Source organism: Gymnogyps californianus, chromosome 1 (assembly GCF_018139145.2).
Source record: "Gymnogyps californianus isolate 813 chromosome 1, ASM1813914v2, whole genome shotgun sequence".
Classification (NCBI taxonomy): Eukaryota; Metazoa; Chordata; class Aves; order Accipitriformes; family Cathartidae; genus Gymnogyps; species Gymnogyps californianus.
Window position 1 is genome coordinate 56,377,106 of NC_059471.1, and position 22,192 is coordinate 56,399,297.

The window sequence follows — 22,192 nt, forward strand, 5'->3', positions numbered from 1 at the left end:
GATAAGGGTTAACTTACAGCTGGTATGCTTATCAGCCTTGTGAGTATTGCCTTTAATTACAATGACATCAAGAATCGGACTGTTAAGCGCCTGCAGGCTTGGCTAACGTTGCAAAAAGAGATTAGATATGCATAGAGAGGTTTATAATTTTTGTCTCCTGGTTTCAAATATAAAATTTAGGTTTGCAATTATGTTCACTGTTGCAAGATGACCTGTGGATCTCCCATGATTTTTGTTATTGCAAAGCAGGCTTTTTTGTAGTCTGCCTTTTTGTAGCCTTAAGGCTGCAGTTTTTTCCTGCATGATTTTCTTGTGATGTACAGAGTCTCTTAGAGGGCTTCTGGCTTCCAAACACTAAGGCCTCACTTGCATTTGAGAGGGATTGTCATGCAAACCACTTAAGCAGGACTGAACAAATCTTTTATACCTAGAAAGAATTGACAAGGACAGTTTGGGGTTTTTATTTGTTTCTAATCAGTACTCCAATCTCTTCTGGTCCTCAGCCTTTGTAAGATCTTTGTAAGATCAAGGGTTCAGTGTCACAATTTGCTAAATGCTTGTCTTTAATAATGAACGTTAAGCAATTTTTATGGTTGTGTCCGTATTTACAAGTCACGCTGTATTGAGCTTTTCTCATAAACTGCAGATTAGCAAAGAGTAAAAGAGCTTCAGAATATTCAGTCATGGCTTTATCTAAATATGAAATCTGTATTTGTGTTGAAAGCGTCCCCCTGAGCATTTCTGCATATGTGTAAGTTGGAAGGGGTCTGGCACTAAGAGGTGTAAATCGGCCTTGCAAAAGAGGATTGCAGAGCTGCATCTTTGCATGTAGGTAGAAAGCCTGCAAACGGGTGCAGTAAACTTGGCTGACCCCAGGTAACGGGGAATATGCACACATGTAGGAAAATGGTGTAAAGGTTATCCCTGAAGTTGGAAGCTTAGTTCGAAACTCTGAGGTCCTATTCAGAAAAAAGATGTCTCTAACTCCTTAGGGTAATTCTGTATCATTCTCTTTATCCAATTAAAGATTTTTTTTTTCCTAATATTGATTCTCTCAATATGACACAGAAGGGAAGATGAATTATAAAAGGAGGGAATGGGAAATGTATAATATGAGGATGAGCTGGAGAAAAGTCCTCAGCAGCAGATCAGATGCTAATATAATTTAGAAAGTGTCCTTAGTCCTTGGAAGTACTGCGGTGTGAATGACTGTGCAGTGCTCTGCATTGTGATGGCTTCCCTTTTTAATGTGAAGTTGGAACTTTTTGTGTAGTGGATTTTCAAAATTTTACTTGACTTCAAAGGACCTAAAAAACCTACAGAAGTTGTGTGCAGTATTACAAGATGACTATGCAAACAGAACAGACATTTCAAACCGTCTATGGCACGTACAGGGCTTTTCTCTTTTTCTAGAAGGAAACCAGGATGAGTGCTGGTGTTCAGTGAGCAGTGCAGTTTACTGAAAACGCTGGGCTCATTGACCACAGAGAGCTCAGATGGCACCTTACTAATTCTTTGGCAACCTCAGACCTTTTTGTATTGCAATGAACTTAAGCACATTATGGCTTTTTCAGTAACCTGAAATTCTGTATCTTAATACTGATGGTAAGGTATATAGCTGAGAGTTACTGACCTGTTGTAAATTGCATTCTGGGATTCTTAAGGATCTGCTCCGCAGGAAGTTGGATTAAAAGACTAAGTGGTTTCTTCTGGCTTATCATTGATGTTTTAAAAGGAATTTGCAATGTGAAGTCTTATCAAAGAGCATTTGAACTTTGTGTATACTTTCAGTATTTTAATGCTATTCTAAAACTATTCAAAAGTTGGTCACTTATATAGAAAAATGGCTTAGTCTTTTTAGAAGGGCAAATACATTAATGGAAAAATATATTCACCTAATAGGCTGCCTTTCAGTATAAAACCAGCTAGATTTGTTGCAGTTTAAAATAGGATGATGCTTTTCAGTGTAAAGCAAATATTGGATTGTTAAATAATGTCAATGTTTTAACTCTTCAAGAATCATCTTTTTTTGTTTTAATTTGGTACTTTGATTGCACAAGGGAGTTCTGATACATGATTCTGCCATTTGATGCTAGTACACCACAAATAGCAAAACAAATACAGCCAATTGTGATGATTTTATGGAAGTTGTGTACAGGACCTGTGTTTATCAAGAGCAGCATATCTAAGCAATAACAGAATATATGAACATTTAAGTAATGTTGAGATAGAGAATTTATTAGCATTGCTCCCGTGAGGAGTTAATTTAAATTAGTGGTGCTGCCAACCTCTTTGTTCATGCAGACATTTATATCATTTTGCAAACTCTTGAAAGTACCAGGCATGTCTCAGGGTAATGCTAACCTTTGCAACGTAAGACTTTGTAGGGGTATGTGAACTCTTTGTTGAATTATGATCTGACCTTCATATGCCTTGCCTTTCTTATCTTACTTGCTTTCTGTCCCACAACCATACAGTTAAGCATAGATGGAATGATTTTGTGATTTCCATTTTGAGAGGTAATTTGAGGTCTGGTTTCCTTTTCAGGATTTTGCCCCAGATTCCTATTAATGATCTAACCTACAAGGAAACTCAATCATCTGCTGTAATTTAAACATTGTCTCTTTAGCCCCTGGTAAGACACACTTTCTTACACAGAATCACAGAATCAGGGCATGGCTGAGATGTGAAAGCACCTCTGGAGATGGCCTAGTCAACCCCCCCTGCTCAAAGCAGGGTCAGGTACCACAGGTCACCCAGGACCATGTGCAGCCGCGTTTTGAGTATCTCCATGGATGGAGACTCCACAGCCTCTTTGGGCAGCTTGTGCCAGTGTTTGACCATCCTCACAGTGAAAAAGTGTTTTGTTGTGTTTAGATGGAATTTCCTGTTGGTTTATTTTTTAATTTGTGCCCATTGCTTCTTGTCCTGTCACTGGGCTGTATTGTGAAGAGCCTGGCTCCATCTTCTTTAGTCCCCCCACCAGACATTTATACACATTGATGAGATCCCCCTGAGCCTTCTCTTCTCCAGGCTGAACAGTCCCAGCTCTCTCAGCCTCTGCTTATATGAGAGATGGTCCAGTCCTTTCATCATCTTACTGCCCTTTGCTGGACTTGTAGCGGTATGTCCATCTCTCTCTTGTACTGGGGAGCCGAGACCTGGACCCGGCACTCCAAATGTGGCCTTACCAGTGCTGAGCTGAGAGGAAGGTTCAGCTCCCTCAGCCTGTTGGCAATGTTCCTACATAATTTCTATGTCAGTTTTATGTTTCATTTTACCTGAAGTGCAGTACTTTCCAAATCTCTACAAGAACTAATTTTTGTAATAACTATAAGCAGGAGAAGCTAAATATGAAATTTGTAACAGAGAACTTTAGAAATTATTAAGCGTTTTGGAACCAGCTATGATCAAAAGAAATGATGCCTTTCTTTTGACTGGAAGTCAGTTCTTGCATCCTAAACTCCTGTACAATCTTACTCATTTCTTATTCATTTGTCCTCCACATTTCTAAGGGGCTGTCACTGTGTTGGGACTTTTAACTGCTCCATTATTCTAGACTCATTTTTTCCTCATAGCATGTGAGGTTCAAAGATGTCTCAGAGCCAAAGGTCTGACAATAGTATTTTTCATTTGGTTTCCATATTCTAGACAATCGGTGTGAATTAGCATGAGTCACTACACAACATAATACCAGCTGCCAATTGTTTCTTGGCTGAGCCGTATGTGCAGATGTTTACATCTGTATTGCCCACATCTGTATATTTGCCATTGCATTGCCATACTGGATGGTCATTTCAAAAAAATCCGTATCTGGAATTTCACTAATGGGTGCACGAGGATCCAGATGATCTTCTCCTGAGAATCTTGCCTAAGAAAGCAAGCCTTGAAATGAGAAAAATTCCTTTGAAACAGTAGGTGCTCAACGTTCCTAGCAAAGAATGCAATACCTGTTTCAGCAATGGGACTCAAACCCTTCCAAAAACTAGGAAAAGGAACAAAAAACCCTTCCAGCACACAGGAAGCACACAGGAAGTGAAGAGTTCCAGCAGATACGGATTTTTCTTTTACCTCGAGGCTTTGGGTAGGACTAATCCAAATAAGCAGACATGTAATGATCAGCTGTTTCCTGTTCCTAGCAATAGACAAGCTCCAATTCTTGGACCCCCACTGTATACCTCAAAGCAGCTTAAAATATATTACGCTCCCAGTGTAGCTGTAATAGTATCATCTTATTATCACCGATTCCCTTGCATAGTGGCATTGCTGAGCAGCACAGACAAGCCAATTTCTTTTAAGTATTGCTCCATCAGCGGCCGAAACCAGGCCTACCGGAAGGTTTTGTCATGAATGTTAATGAGGAGACAAGTAGCTGTTCAGTGACATTTTCTCACTAATCCTTTGAATAACTATAGGAAAATTACAGCAAATAATTTTAATTTAAGCTAAATAGATCTGAACCTGATAAAAGAGACACTGTCTCCTCATTCTCATTAAAAAAAGTACAGTGGTAGTCTTGGTAATGGTGTTAAAAATGAAAGAATGTCTAAGAATAGCTGTCATGAACTTGAATGGATATGGATAGCCTTCTGCAGAATGTGTGAGGCATGATGCCATTTAAGGAGAATAACCTGAATAGCATAAGAACCAATCTGCAGCTGCATTGATCTATCTTACAGGGTCATCATTCCCCATGCTCCTTTTTTTTACAGTCTAGGAGAACAGTGATCCATACCCATTAGTGCTGCTTATATTTCTTGCAGTCATTACCAGCAGTAGCAGTGTAAATTACAGGGCAGGAAAGAAAGTTTCAAAGATAATCCCCCCAAAACAAGACCTGCAAGAATAGCTAGCATCCCAGACACCCTGTATTCCCTTTTCTTTTCTTGCACAATTTATAAAAGAACTTGGAGAAAAATAGTGGGTTTGAATCTTTCCTTGATACTAGAGCTGACAAAAATGTGTTTTGTGAAGCTGCTTTCCAACAAAGTAAGAACTCTTCGGTGAGATGAACTCTTGTAGCCAGGTATAACTGTCTCATTAAACTTGCCAAAAAAAGCGTGGAAAGTAAAATAAGGGAGATGCTGGAAGTCGGAATACACTGAGGTTCAGTTGCATGGCCAATGCAAGTCTTCTGCCCTCTGCTCCCCCTTCCTCCCACCCTTGCTGCCCAACCCGCCAGCCTAGCTTGAGCCCCAGCTCCTGCCTGGAGCTGCACTGACCTCCGTGGACTTCTGCAGAGGAGGGGGAGTGCAACAGCACAGGAGCCCACTTGTACACTGGTGCTGTCACGGTCAGCGGGTGAAGGATGGACTTCCATCAGGATATTTTGTTCATGCTTTGCTTACTGGGAATGTGAAAGGGCACGGTTTTCACAGGAGGATTTTTGTTTTGTTTCTTTGTTTTTTGGAAGCAGGGAATCAGAAAGGTCTGCCTTTTCCACTGACCTGTTTGGGAGGCAGGAGGCTTCTAAGGAGTGTGAAAGGGAAAGGAAGGAAAAGGGAGTTTCTAAGGGAAAGTCAAATAGATATAGCATAAACTGTGTACTTTATGCAACTACTCATATTATTCTAGTGCTGCCATGTCTGCGACAGAATGTAGGCTCCACCATACGAAAGCTGGGATACCAGATATTTTGGGTTTTAGCTCTGGGCAAGGTGGTGGTGTTTTGTTTTGCTTTCTTTGTTTGTGTTTTACAAGATTACAGTGTCACTTTGCAATGTGTTTCCCATCAAATGCAAAATCCATTGCAGGACAGGTGGATTTTTAAAACTCCACAACTGTTCGGCTGTAACAGTGCTAGCAGGGCCACAGTTTCCATATAATTCATCTACTATTTTAACACACTACATAACTTCTACACTTGCCAAAATACAGGCCTTAGAGCAGTTAGAAGCCTTTAAAAAAGGTAACATCTGCTGGCTTGTAGTATGTAACTGCTTGCAAGCCTTCATTGGACATCTGGTGCAAGTTTCTAAACTTTACAGAGATTCTTGATAAAAGATCCCTTACCTTATATTTGACAGGAAACACTAATTTGAAAATAAAATATTCTACACCTGATCCAAATCCTATCGGAGTTGATAATAGCCTAAGAGGAATCTCTATTGCCTACAAATGATTTTAGGGTCTAATCCTATAAGATTTGTGCTGAGATTACTGTTTATCAATTTCACATATTATGTTAAAATTTGTGAATTACATTAGATCAAAATAAATTCTTTTTTAAAAATTAACCAAAAAAGGAGATGTGGCAAGCCTACAAAACTTGGAAAGGAAGGATTGGCCCAGTAGTAAGAACAGTTTCCAGCCAGGGGTGCAAATTTCTGTAACCTGGTCAAGTCCCGTACTGAAAGGCAGCGCTGTGGGAACTGGTGTCTTCTGCACGCTCCCTGCAGCTGGAAATGCACTTCGTGCATTTGGATGGCTCGTTCTCTCTGCTCTTCCGCAGCTTCATTTGCGAAGTGCAGCTGGTCACTGGAGCATGTAATCTGCTAACAAGCTGCATCAGGTTTATGAAGCTGCAAAGCAAAGGACAAGCTGCTACCCTGTGCTGGAACAGGCGGACATGACCCACTCTCAAATTAATCTCGTTAGAAAGCATGTTGTCCAGGTATACCCAAGTCCAAACAGGCTTTGAGAGGGCAGGGATCCACTGTCTTTCCTGTTAAACAGAAAGCAGAGTTTGCCTTGCTGAATATTAGATGTCCACGGTGTAGTGTACTCCTGTAGGTTCCCTCGGTAGTCGATAGGGAATGATAGGTCCAAATTGTGCTGGTCTAAAGTTGACACCTCAAATAATAGGTCAGGAAAAATGTCTCCCTGAAGTGCTTATTTCTCTATATTGATTAGAGGGGGCATTTAGTTCAGACATAGATGCCTATACTGTGGACTTACACATTTGTTCAGATAAATCCCACCCCAAGGAATGGAACAAAGGAGTGAAACACCTAAAACACTTTTGAGGGTCAATTTGTGCTTTACTTGCCTCTTTTACAAAAGTCATCCTGTGGTTTTTTCTGTAGCATTTTGTGGGGAAAAAGACATTAAAAATATTGAGGCAAGTAAGCACTATGGCGGTCAGTTATTATCTTATGCCGGTTGAAAAAAACGCTGTCCTTTTGAATTCAAATGACATTTAATCTTCACTGAAGGTCTGAATAGTGTATGTTTTTAATATTTTATGATGGAAATTGTTTTTTGAAGTTAGTGTCCAAGCCTTAAAAATACTAACCCATAAGTAAAACTACTGATTTACAAATACTAAAAATCCTGCGATTAAAGATGCTTCATATGCATATGGACAAGAATAGGATTAATGAAGGACTCAGCCTCAAGTCCATAACACTGATGAAAGACATCAGTCTTCTGACAATCAGCCGTCAGAGGCTCTGTTACCCATACCTGATTTTTACTCTGATGGCAGGTGCTCACCTGACACACAGCAAGGACAAAACCATGCTGTAAGAATCAAAAATAGGGACTGTATATAAAAACCACGCTACAAAACAAGGGTATTCATACTTATAGTCAGCACCCTGGATAATAGGAACTGTAGCCTTATCATTTCTCATTTGTTGTCCTCAACCCTCATTAAATGCAGAAATACTATTTTTTAGATGAATCTCTTGACTGTAATACACAGGCATTGTTGTCTTTTTGCTGCCCTTCTTTTCTTAACTCTTTTGCCTGTGTGTCCAAACAACTGGGAAATTAAAAGCAAACCTAAAATAGTATATCATGAAAAGGATCCTGGAATATTTGAAAAATGATTTAGTGAATCTCTGTCCCTGTATCTCTGCTTATCTAAAAGACGTTTTAGAGTTTATTTTAAATTAAAGTTTCCTTTTTTCCTTTTACCTCTGCTCTGTGGTTTACCAGAAAAATATGGAAATGGCTCTTTTTCTGGGAGGAGTGTCATAGGAATGTCACTTTTAGCAGTAAGATAGATCCTTTAGGGAGAGAAGGGAACTATATGCCTATGTGCCATAAGAATACTTTTAGAGATAGTTTAAAAACACGCATATTAAGGTCCACTTGTGCTATACTTAGTGCTAACTATGAAAATTGCATATATAAATCAGAGCTACCAGATCTTCAGGAACAAGATAGGAAAGACGTGGCACAGGGGTATTGCTTCTGGAGTCTTCCCCGCTTGCTATATACATTAGCTCTCATTCTATGCCGATAGCTGAGAGGTAAAAATAAACATATGCTGCCTACGCTCCCATAGTGCAATCTAGCTGCTTGTCCGTGTAGGTGCTGGTAGAAAGGAGTAGCAGTCGGCCTCTGTGCGGGCAGCCCCACTTGGTGCCGGTGAGGGCTGACAAATGGTATACGGGCTGGTTAGCTGGCTAGCGTAACACCATGCTTGCCACGCAACTGTTGTTAGATGTGACACCACCGTAACTAGCGCAGTTGCTGCTGGCCAAACTGCTACAGACAACATAAAAGCAGATCATCAAAATATAAACCCTACTAGATTATCCATACTGCAGTATTTCTTGCTTGTTGGTACTGTGCATGAACATTCAGGTGTCATTTCTGAAATCTTGGGGCTTAAAAAAATGCATGGCTCGATAGATAGAGGCACCTATATTATTGAAATGTTCCAATTTTCCTAAATATATTGGAACACTAAATTTCACTGATTCTCCATAATGTTTTTAATGGATTCTTTTTCTGAATATTACTGATACAGTTCCCACTCATTCACTTCTTGGGATATTTATATAAATTGGGATCTTTATTTTCAACTTTCCTATCTTTTCCAAGTTATACCGAAATGGTTTTGCTTAATGTGTTTATTGTATATGCATCGCACGCTCAGTTTACTCTGGGGTATGTATAGATTCATTCACGAGCTTTATCAGAAATAAACTTTTTCATTTTCTTCTAGTTGTAACCTGTGTGCTATATGCATTCAGAATGATATATCACTGAAATGTCAGCTGAATGTTTCAGCAATGTGCAGGTCAGTTACCTATGATTAACAGCAGTGATATTGTAAGGGCAATGCATAGAGCAGGAGATTACCTGGAAAAGGGGGAGGGTGAGAGAGAGAGGTAGGAGCAAAAATACTATGTCATGAGCTATCTATTATGACTGTAATCATGTAAAGGACAGTATATAGCTTACAGGAGCAATCTTAGATGGGCAACTTGATGCAGCTTTTGTGGAAGATAGTCTTCATATTAGTGGAGAGACAGATGGTGGACACCATTGCTACTTGAAGTGTGCTTTGAAGTTATACCAAGAATTCTAATAAAATGAACAACAAACCTTAAGGCATGAAATATCTCTTCTTTAATATATGGCAAGTTATTCATTTAACATTCTTAGGTGAAATTATTGACATGAATGGATACTTTTTTGTGGTATCATGGGAGCATCTAGAAGCCGTTAGCTATTTCTGAGTTAGGAAATTCATCAACACACAGCTGAAAGGCTGTCCTTGTTCTTGAAGAGCTACACTCGTGGTGACAACATTAGACATATGTGAATCAGGAAGGAGGTGAAAACAGCTCATTTCAGTAACGTAGGACGTTTTCAGTCAATGAAATCTCAGCAAGATCATGGCCAAAAAAAGGCAACAGGAGGTAGTTGTTGAGCACTAACTTCAGTGAGTGGGTACAATGTATGTGATTTAATTTTTACTCCCATAAGAGCAACTTGACTACGCAGGTACTATAATTGTGCTGAGGAAATAAATTCTGTTGTTGTCTGCTTTTCTCTTCTTCTGAAGCATTTTCACAGGGGTGTGCAGCTAAAGGAGGGCATCAGTTTGTACATACTTGTTGTATAAAAGTTGAATCAAAGTTTGGTAGCACCATGGAGTTACTGTTGGAAGACAAAGTAATCTCTGCTTGATGTGAACTGGTTTTTGGAGTATGTAAAATCTCTAGAGGGGAAAAATACGACAAGCTTTCAAAGCATAACAAGAAATGGATGCATGTGAAGGAATACAGACTAGGAAATTTACTATTTTCTCAGAGCAATTAACTATTAAGACTAAGCAAATAATGACTGTTTGGGTTTTCTGATTTTCAAAAGCTGGAAACAATTGCTTGAAGAAAACACCTTGTTTCAATCACCACACAAAGCAAGAAGCAAGATTTGAAGTTGAAATATGTATTTCATGTCAACAAAATGCTATACAGATTTAGTTTTGAATTTCAGTAAATTCAGGTATTTTGAAGGATTTCAAATGAATGCTAAAGGTTTTTTTCAACTGAAAAATCCAACGTTTGCATTTAAAAATGAGGAAACAAATTATTATAAACTTTTTTGCAATAGTATATTTTATGGCACAGTGAAGTTCTATGAATTTGTGAAAAGCATCAGCACTGCATTTGTAATTTTTACAAGTTTCTGATGTTAACGCTTTGATCAGCTTTACAAGAAAATCTCAAACACTCCCAGGGAAGTAGTGTTTTTTCAGTGTCTACTGTTGTATATATCTCCATAACTTTCCTGGCACTCCTACAAGTAAATAACATATTAATTTAAGCTCCCATTACGTAACTTGCAGGGGGAACCTGTCTCACCTTCTCTGGTGCCTAATGAAGTTTCAGTACTGGCCATGAGCTGAAGATGCTTCTAGGCTATGAGGAGTGGAGGATCCCGGAGTCTCAGACATCTCAGGATCATTTTTGGACTCTGCCCAAACCCAGCTAGCTGGGATCTGTTGCCTAGTGAAGAGAGCTACAGCTAGTGGAGAGCTGCAGCTGTGAAATTAGTCTGCTTTTTAGTGCGATGCCCAGAAGCCATCTTTTTCCTATATGTAGTCTTTATTTGAGATTCAGCTTCCTATTTTGATACCAAAACGTACATGATCTGACTTAAAAGACCACCGTGCACTTGGAAGCATGTTGGTATTCAGCTCCTAAAAGTTATAATTTACTTATTCAGGCATTGGTTTTTAAGTCTAAGTAAAGGTATAGAGGCTTGATCATTCTAATCTAATTGTATATCAAAAGGGGAGGAGATTTTTTTGTTTGTTTCTATTAGCTGGAAACTTGAACCAGTGAAAATTCCATGTTTAGTGAGGTTCATTATATTGCCACATCCTACTTGGTCCAGTTTTGCCACATTAACCCAGAATCCAATCATTCTTGGAGTTTTACTTCTTTAGACTCTTCTAGCAATGCAATCAATGGGAATGGCAACATTTCAGACAGAGGCAAGATGCTGCTAATTCAAACAACCTTCTTAACTACTCCCCCGTTGTATAGTGCACCCTATACCACACGTGGCATTTTTCTGTGCCAATGTGGAGCCTGAAGTACCATGTCTGAAAAATGACAGCGACATCAGAACAGTTTCGAGATAGGGGAGAAGAAATGGAGAGCTGAGTGGTGCTAGTAACCGTTTTCCAAATAGGCTAACGAGGAATACCCACTATCACACGTTCCTGTCTCTGGACACTTCCTGGGATTTGTTCTTGAAATGTCATTAATAAATGGAAGTCCTCCAACACATTCCTCCTTAACCACTCTTCTAATGTTTTGGAATAGCTATCATTTTATCAGTACCAATTATTAAGACATTGTAAAGATTCAATTTCATTCTGTTCATTCTATTGACTTAAAGATATTATTTAGCAGATACACAGTTGTACTATTTAAATATCAATCAATCCATGTCTATGTCACACTCTTTACACTAGGCATAGATGTAGCTCCAAATGCCAATAAGTGGACTGAAACAAATAAATGAGCATTCTGTGGAAGCTTGTGTCCAAGCTGAAGTTATTTTTTTCAGCAGTCCACTGCCAGAGACTAGCTTCTCAAGCAAGTTGTATGGTGACATAATTAAAGATAGGGATAAAATAAAATGCCTTGCACGATAGGGATCCTGATGTGACAGCTTCTCTGTTAAATAAAAATGAGATGTTAAATATCAAGTGATCATTAAGGAAATTTAAATTAAGAATTTATACAGCTCTTAGCCTGGAAATTACCCTACAACAGACTTTTCTTCCCCCCACATTTTATAGTCACAGTATCACACTCCTTGAATAACTATGGGCATATCTTTAATATTTTTAGCAGTTTCAGTGTCGTGCAATCTCTGTACAGGTGTGATCATTGGATCAGGACCTGCCTTAATAAATCTGCATACTCTTGTATAAGTACTTCTTTTATGCCAAAACAAAATATCATGAAGATAGGACAGGCTTTGGAAAGTGAAAGAGAAACAGGAAAACATTTTCAAATGGCCCTTTAATAATGCTCCTTGTGCAAAGAAGGTACTGCTGGTCTGAGGAGTCTGAATGTACCTGAATTCTATTTTTCTCTGATTTTACATAGTTCTTGAAAAGGAAAAAAATATTAGTGTTAGTTCAAAGTAATAATTGACCAGTTCTAACAACAGAGTCAGAGAGACAATACTATTCTTGCCAGGATAATATCGTGCTTAACTGTTCACAGGGAAGCCTAAAAGCATAGGGATTTATTTGGATTTTCTGGCATCTTACATTCCTACATTCTCTTCCTTAATGTGACTGGTTTTTTGAACTGCTTTCTTTCATATGCACTGAAATTCATGACAGTACATAAAACTAGAAAAATCCCAGTTCAGTTCTTAGCCCAAGGATAAGTCCCGTGCTGGACCTAAATATACACAGGCTTAATGCCAGGCCTTTGCATGGGGATCAATTGCATTTTCAGCTAATGCATAAAATAAAATGCAGCAAGCCAACGCAATGTTGTGCCTACCATTTTTAAAAGAGCACTTTGAAATAAAACTCCTTATCCTCACCTTCACCTGGGCTATGCTCGTGATTTATGTAGTTACATCACTGAGAGGTGTGCTTCTCTAGCGTGATCCGGTTTTCTACTTTCAAATCAGTAGGTTGCTTGCTAAAACTTTATCACTGTTGTAGCGGTGTGCCTAGGAGGAAATGGTTTTGCTCATCTGTTTCTGAAGAGGTGCATGGAAGCAGAGCAGTGCAGAAGAGGAGGGGAAGATTAGATGTGAGAGGACAGATGAAAGCTGACTATACTTTTATGGTGGCCTTAGTCCCATGAAAGGATGGTTAAGCGTTGAAACCTGGTGGCCCGAGGAAGGCCACCTCAGCAAGGGTATATCTCACTGGGCAACCCGCAGGGCTTTATTGCCATTGAAGTCAATGGATTTATTTGTCAAAGGCTGCAGGATCTGGTAAATCATCTAACGGTATGACCGGGAGAAGGCGGCTGTTACCTGAGGATTGTTTACCAGCAGGAAGTTTTTGTTGTTGTTGAGTATTATGTAGCATGTAAATCTGCCCTCCTCCTGGCACCTGCTTTTCCTCTTCAACTTGAAAGAGACTTCAGAATGCAAGGAGTATCTGTAATTAGGCCTTCAAATGCACAGCTTGAAAGGAAACAATCTTAGCACAGCATAAAAACAATAGCAGTTCCCTGGTTTGACTGAAATTTCTAAATGTCTTAATCTCTTTAATTTGTTTCTCTAATGCTGCTTTTTACAAATTCCCTAAATAGAAAAGGTGTTACTATGCAGACTGGCAATGCTCTTATCCATAATCTATATTGTATTTATTTGTTTTTACTACTTTAAGCATACCCAGGAAAGCTATAATCCATATTTAAGTTAAGACTAGCAGTGATGTAATCTCTGGAATAAAAACAAATACAGCATTAGGGGGAAAAAGTACAGACCCAGTGACCGTTTATGGGGATGATCTGTGCATCCCTAATGCAGTGCTGTAAGTGTGCAAAAGAAGGTATCCCTGGACATTCTATTGGCAGGTCTCAAACTGAGACGCAGGTGATAATATTGCTTGTGAGTTTGTGCGGTGCTGTTCATGCCCATGTGAAATTAAAAAGTTAATATTGTGGCCATGTGTTATTTCTTGCTTGTTGCTTGCTCAGTATTTTTGCTTGTGGCTTACAGAAAATTTCTTTCTTTTTTTTTCTTTACATAAGGAGATGAATATTGATCTTGCATGCTAAGTGTTGTACCATTACTAGACATAATGGTAACAAGATAATTTTCTGACGGCTATAGGGTGCACAGATAAAAGGGCAAAACAAGACATCTTTGTAACAAGTACATTTTTAGATCAAAATATTAAAAATCATCTAAAAGAATAAATTGCCAATGAAAAAGGAAAAATTTAAATTACTTCTGCTTGCAAAGATTTAAAAGATACTGCCTGAAGTTACTCGTTTGAATGAGTGACCTTTGTTTTCCTTGCATACAACTTGTATACAGGACCTCAGTGTTCCTAGGTGTGGGTTCTTTCCTTCTGTCTTTTTTAAAATCTCCTTTTGCTACTCAGACCTTACATATCCTTCTCACTTGAAATTTCCTTCATTAATATGGTGAACATGTTTAGGCTGGTTATAGTTAAACTCATATTGTTCAAGAATTTTAGATGTCGAAGTTTAGGATCAACCACAAGGTCACCTTATTGTGATGGTCATGCATACCATCAGCCAACTTTAAACCAACTAAACTGGTTTAGCTTGTTAAATCAGCAAAAATGTGCTGTGATTTCTTCAGATAAAAAAAAGGGGAGGAAGGAATAGAAAGAGAGAGAGAGAGAGAGGTGGAAATTCAATTATCTGGCCATGTAGTATGGCAAGTAACTCTTGGAGATAAAAACAAAATACTGTCAAGAGAGTAACAAAATTAGGAGGTGGAGATTTTGAGAAGGAGGAACTCGATAACTTAGTGCTTGGCTGTCTGCTTATGTTCGGCTGTGACATAAGTACCAATTCAGATTTCAAACTCCTAGGAAAGGGCCAGACCCTACTCCCACCAATGCCTTACCACTTAGTCTATTTAAAAGACTTTATTAGACTACCCAGCGAAACAGCACACTATCAAATTCACTAATAGACCATCTATGAACAAATGCAGCAAGTTCTGCAACAGCTAAAAGGTTTCTTCTCAGCTTCTGTTTGCAAAACATGTGTGAGTTAATGGAGTATCACATTTATGTAGTGCTGGGGCATTGACTTGAAGTCTCTTCAGGAAATAGATCTAGGTTTTACCTAGATGTACTGTGCTTTACAATTGAAACAGCCCACATTTTCTAAGACGATAGTGTTATTTGTTCATTAAATAATAAAGGTGGATGACAACTTTTCTATCCCTGAATCTTTAGCATCTACACATTACTATGCTGTTCCTTCTTGGAGAGAAGTTATCTTCCAATTAAGTCTCATTTCTCTGTCTTTGCCAACTTAATTATTGAGTAAACCAGGGCAGCTCAAAGTTTACAGTAATGCTCCCAGTTTGTATGACTAGGGGAAAGAAGATAACCTGGTTTTGTTTCCAAAGAGTTCAGTGCCATTTGGGAGGGAATTTGGGGAATGGTTTAGAAATGCCTAGAGAGTAGAGCACACTTCTGAGGCCACATTCCTTGTGAAAACATGATTCTGAGATAGTTGCACAGTTAATTAATAAATAGAACTTCTTCTGATGCTGGTGTCAATCTATCTGTCATATTTTAACTGTTGAACATAGAACATGGTTATGGATTGTCAGGCTTTCCTGTTAATGTTGACATCTCTTCTTAGGTAAGATATGAAGAAAGGCTGAAAACAGATTTAGCAATTAGAAATCAGTAGATACATTAACATGGTCTGAAAAATACTATCCCCTAGCCCATCCACTACCAAAAACGACAATTATGAATTGCATACTCATTCTCTGAATGACAGGGCTTGTTTTCAAATCTGCATCTGCTTCAAACGTTTCTGAAATTAGACTTAAGACACTTTGCTGAAAAGAAAACTTGTAGTCAGATTTTGCAGAGTTGTTCTGCGTTGTCATATTTTAACCAAATACATAATTCTCTCTAGCCACATAGAAAGACTTCACACGTTATTCACAGGGGGATGAATACGCAAAGCATCGTTGTCCCAGAATGACAGAGATGGAAATCATAGGTGTTAAATGAGAATGTAACATATCCCTAAACCTTTGAACCACAAGGATGCTAACTCATTCTTTCAAGCAGTTTAACCTATCCAGATCTTGACAGTTCTTCTGTATGAGAAAGTATCGCAGACATATTTTCCTTTTCACCCCATGTATTTTCATTCTACTGTTTATATTTTCTCTTAAATTTTTTTAATAATTTAAATCAAGATTGGTTAATTAAAGTCTTGCAACTTCTCTGTGAACTAAGAAAATATTCTTATAATATTCATATACCTATAAAGATGATGAAGAAACTGAGGCGCATAAAGGCAATCTGACTTTCCTGAGGTTACACAATTTGGTAGCGACAAAATTGCAAATGGAACAAGGGCTGCTTTTCATCTGTATTGTCTCAGACCCTTAGATATAACCTCACCTTTCTTGACGTTAATGCCGTAAAGTTTTTAGAGAAAGTCACAGTTTTTCTTGATTTTTATTGATCCAAGCTTTTTCTTTAAGCTACAATTCTTTTTATTTTCTCTCAGGAGTTTAATTTTCTCTCATAGTCACTTTTTATTACTTCTTTGTAAATTCCTTTCAGTTCAGGTTTTTGGTGTAGAAGTGTCCAGACCTATACACAATATTCAGTGAATGCACCATGTTGCCATAGAAGGGTTTTTGGTTTACAGTGTCCTTTGCCTTATGAAATGAAACTGATTTTTTTCCTTGCTGCAACACTGTGTTACACATTCACATTACATTTATTACCCTCAAGTCAATTTTCCCCAGGTATTCCTGTTGAATTTTTTCTTATTTGTCTTGAATGCATTTCTAGATAGAACCTACTTTACTACTGACTGCCAATTTTTATTTTCAATCACTACAGGCTTTTTGTCTTACCTCTATATAAGTTGTTGCAGCACCTCCCATTTTGGAATCATCTACAAATTTAATTAATGTGCTGTTTACTCCTTCTTCCAGGTGATTAATAGATGATTCATTTGAAAAGAACACCCATTCTTTATCTGACACAAGCTCTTTGGGATATACTACTGACATAACTAATTAGACTGCTGAAATTCTGCCATAACCTCCTCTCATCATTGATCTTTCAAAACAACAGTGCTCTCATTGTATCAAATTTCTGCTGTGCAACTTCATGCTTCCCACAGCTAAAGTGGATCATTGAACCTGTCCTGGTTTCGGCTGGGATAGAGCTGATTTTCTTCTTAGTGGCTGGTACAATGTCTTTTGGATTTAGTGTGATTAGTTAAAGATTTTTCAGGTTCCCATGCTCTGTCAGCAAGCAGGTGTACAAGAAGCTGGGAGGGAGCATAGCCAGGACAGCTGACCTGAGCTAGCCAAAGGGATATTCCATACCATGGAACGTCATGCCTGGTATATAAACAGGGGGGAGTTGGCCAGGAGGGTGGATCGCTGCTGGGGCATCGGTCAGCGGGTGGTGAGCAATTGCATTGTGCATCACTTGTCTTTTCTTGGGTTTTATTTCTCTTTTTTTTTTGTTATAATCCTTTTCATTACTATTATTATTAGTATTATATTTTCATTATTATTATTGTTAGTATTATATTTTATTTTACTTTAGTTATTAAACTGCTCTTATCTCAACCCACAAGTTTTACTTTTTTCCCCGATTCTCCTCCCCATCCCACTGGGAGGAGGGAGGGGTGAGCAGCTGCATGGTGCTTAGTTACTGGCTGGGGTTAAACCACGACAGAACCTTAGTTATTTATCAAACAAAGAAAGCCTTTTTCTTCAGATCTGTTACCAAATTGCAGTAGACTGTGGCCTTCTTAGATTCAGTGTTCATAAAAACATTTAAGGTTGGCTGGCACTAAAATTGTTTCTGTGAGTACCAGTACTGCATTGACCACTCCATTTTCCGTATCTCACTGGTTATTAAGGTGCCTAGTATATCTCTAAAACAGTAAATAACCACTGATCCTTGATTTCCTCAAATTTTCTCCAAAATGAACAAATAAATATACTATTTCACTAGGCCTGGCTGGGTTTTGATTTTAGCCAGTAAATTCTGTCCAAGGCACCAAGGCACCATTCTGTAGTGAGTTAACTATAAATAATGAATATTAAACTTCAGCATTTTTTGCAGTGCTTCTTACCTGTTAAGCAGAACCTCCTGACTATAGGTTCTGTATGTAAAGACTTCAAATACAGTTTCTCTACTGGAAGTTTTGTTTGAGTTGCCAAATACTTTATATTTACCATATTTCTATACAGAACTGGAAAACCAATGTTATCCTCATGTCATACCTAACAACAGTGAACAACAGTTCAGCTCAGTGGTACGTACTTCTTCCTCCTCTTAAGACTCTGTCTTCTTCATAAAGGCAAGACAATGCTGCCTTTTAGGCTGGAGAGAGATTTTATGCTGCTTTCTTCTGGCATGTGCATGATTTCCAAGAGCCAGCCTTGCTCATAACTTTCAGAAGAAGGGTATTGCTTAACAACACATACACTTAGTGAAGTGCAAATTCATTTTGTGGCAGCTGCTGGCTTTTACTCTTTCTTCCTCCTCTCCAGCTATGCCACGTTATTTGTCCTCCAGGAATGTGTTCTGATATCACAGGTACTGGAAAGTGGCAGCTGTTGCTAGACAATGGTGTTTGAATGATAAGGATACCCTCTGATAGAATTAACTAGTACAATCACTGTTTACTTGATGCGATATAAATAGTTGTGACTGCATACCCAGAATGTCAGCATACCTGTAGAAAACAAACAAACAGAAAAACAAGCAAACAAAAATATGAACAGGTAAAGACAATAGACAAGGAGAAACTAACCATTGCATCTCCTCAGGACCAGAAGTGAGTCCAGAGGCAAAAGCACAGGTGTACCTAGCATAGTCCTACGGTCAGAAATATTTAGGAAGAAAAAATATAAACAACCAGAAAACTGGAAAAAGAGATGTATTCTATGTCTTCAACAGATGAAGGTGATGATAGGAAATTTGTTTGCAAATACTACAAATATACTTAAATGTCCATTCCTTCAACTGACAGCATACAATACATGCAATTAGTTTGCTGGCTGGCCCAGCACCTGCATGTGGCACCAGCACTTAGCTCTGAGCTATCCAGCATCTTAAAGCTCTGTTCTCAGAGGACTGATGGGAATCAGGATGTCATCTTGAGCCTTTTCTCTTGAAATATCTGTGCAGAGAATACCAAGCTAAATGTTCTTCTATTCCTTATGCAGCTATTGCTTGAAGATAGCTTATTAGCGAAATGATTGATTTATGCTTTGACCTTTACTGTTTAGTAACTGATCTGTTTGTCTTTGCCTCTGAAAGGCAGAAATGCATGTCTTATAAGGTAGCCCTGCCACGATTTCAAAACATGCTATTTTAAATGGAAACAATGAAACCTGGTATTTGAAAATGCTGCATGTGGAATATCTTAGTAGAGATGATGGTATTGACAACAATACTAACAGTAATTACTGTGAATATACCTTTATGTGACCTGGAAACCTGTCTAAGATGTACGTGTATTGTATATAGCTGTATGCCCTTGTAAACATGAATAGATGTTATCATTTATTCACAGAAGATTGCAGTAAGGAATGCTTTTAATCGGATGTCTCATAACTAATGTTTAGAACATCTGAATGACTCTGAAAACACTTTCTCTGTTTATTAGTCAGTAGTTTCAAGTTAATTTGATTTAGTTTTAAGACTTGATTTGGGAAATAAAAGACACCCCCAAAGAATGAGATGTGGAGGTATTTAGGAATTTAATATTTCTATTATTGCTTGTTAATTTGCAAGTATGATCTTACAGAGTCTATTGCCATCCCTAGAAACAGCTCTCTGAAAAAATGGATACAAATCTATGATGTCCTGAAGTGCAGCAGGTGCTGGCTGTGTCATTTCAACATCAGTTTGGGGTTCAACAGCCTTGCAGGACTGAGATTGTCAGTTTGCAGGTGTTAAAATTAAAAGACTGTGAGGCCAGCTGCATTCAGGCACTGCGAGTGTTCACGGCAGGCATTCAAGGGCAAATCATGCTTGAACAACCTGATTGCCTCTCCGACAAAATGACTGGCTCTGCGGATGAGAGAAGAGCCGTGGAGGTAATATACCTTGACTTTGGTAAGGCTTTTGACACCGTCTCCCACAGTGTTCTCATTTGGTAGCTGAGGAGACCCCAGCTGCACAATGTGACTGCTATGCGGGTAGAAAATTGTCTGGGCTGTCAGGCTCAAAGGGTAGTGATCAGTGGCTAGATGCCCAGTGGGCAGCTGCTGAAGAGAGGGTACCTAGCACGCTAGGGGACGAGTGCTGGGGCCCATAGTGTTCAGCATGGTCATCTGTGACCTCGATGGTGACACAAAACAAACTTTTTACATGGCACAAAGTTAGGGGAAATGGCGGATGTGAGGAATGTGAACTTTGGTCCCAAGGCTTATCAAGGCAAACCTGGATTAACTTGAAGACTGAGTCAACAGAAACCTCATGAAGTTCAATGAGGAGAAGGCAAAAGCTCTGCATCTAGGAATGACAAGCCACATGCAGGCTGGAAAACAATTGCCTGAGAATTAGCCCTACTGAAGGGACCTAGGGGTCAATGTGGATGCCAGGCTGAATATGAACAGTTTGCTTATTGCCTCATTGCGACAAACACGTCTACTGGGATATATGAGGAGAAGCATAGCCAGTGGAGAGAAATTATAACCCCCCCTTTACTTGGTGCTGCTGAGGCCACACCTAGAATACTCCATCCATTTTAGGCTCCCACTTCAAAAGAGGTGTGGAGAAACAGGAGAGGGTCCAGTAAAGGGTTACAGAATGGTCAGGGACCTATAGTACCTGTTATACAAAGAAAAGCAGAGATAATTTGGTTTGTTTAGTCTGACAAAGAGGAGGAAAAGGGGAGCTGGAATAGCTGCTTATAATTCCTTAAAGGATATCTGGTCCCAAACATAATAGAATCAAACTCTCTTCAGAAGTGCCAGATGATATAACAAATGACAATGGCCACAAATTGCAGCTTGAAAGCTTCAGGTAAAAAAAAAAATTCTCTAGGAGGCAGCACAGCCCTGGTGCAGGTTGCCCAGAGAGGCTGTGGGATCTCCATCCATGGAGGTTTTCCTTGTCTGGCTAGACAAGGTCCCGGTTGGCCGTGCTTTGAGTGGGAGGCTGGGTTAAGTGACCTCCAGAGGTCCCTTCCAGCCAGCATTTCTGAGATTCTCTGGTTTGTCTGGTGGCAATATCTGGAGCAGCCAGAACAACAGAAACTTCAGATATTTTAAAGATTTAAAAATCTTAAATAGGAGCAACAAGCAAATGGTGTATATATTAAAAAGGAAGCGGGATATTCCTAACCAAATATGTAGCAAAGCTGTATGGGCCCAGAAGAGGTAGCCTTGTGTAGAAAGCTGGGGAAGTTTCCCTTCCTGTTGTGTTCTAGCTTCAGTGCTCTGTGCACATTTATACCTCTCTTTTCTTGCTTTCCTCAGGCTTGGTAATATGGTTATTCAGAGTGTTTTCCTCTCTGCCTGTGGCAGTTAAATCTATTCATCACCTTGTTTGGTTCTGAATTATGTCCCAATGTCAATCTGTCTGTACTTTTTCCACTAGCATTTCAGACACTGGCCTCTCACTTTCTATTAATTGAGATATTTGTTGGTTGCTGTTCTTCCCAGTTCCTGATGATTCTCCTTCTTTACATAGGACTTAAATATTAAAGGTTAGTCACCTTCCTGATACTAGGCCTTTTCCATTTAGCTTAGTTCCTTGTGCTCTACATCTTTGGTACCTCTCCCTCTCCCTCCCTCTCTCCCTCTCTGTCTCTCTCCCTCTCTTTTTTGAATGGGGATGTCAACCAGTGCATGGATGACTTCATCTGAGCAAATTGTCTCAACTCCCTTGATAGTCAGTGGAAAGAAATAGGAACTCTCAGGGCACGACATATTTCCTACTTTAGAATAGGTTAGATGAATACATCTTATATGTGGCTCCTTTTCTCTATTGACTATACGAGAAATGAAGATTAAGCCTCTCAGATGGGTGTCACAGGTATCTAAAGTTAGGTAAGATGATATCACAATAAATCAGCATGATCACAGCCAGAAAGAATGATGCTGCCACTATCCCACAGTAATAGGAGCTATTCCTTCTTCATGTTTTAAGGACTTGTCATTCCTTCCATGTTCAGATTCCTCTACCTAAATTTCTGTGCTGGCTTGTGTGTTTCCCCATATTTTTAAGCTTTTTATTTACAGACAGAGTGTACGGAGACATTACTCCACTCCTTTTTTGTGCAGCATC

General features: G+C 39.0%; 1 protein-coding gene across 1 annotated transcript in view; it reads left to right on the top strand.

The window, feature by feature from the left end:
* The window catches only part of GPC6 (glypican 6), a 784,576-nt gene that overhangs the window by 238,083 nt on the left and 524,301 nt on the right, over positions 1–22,192 (top strand).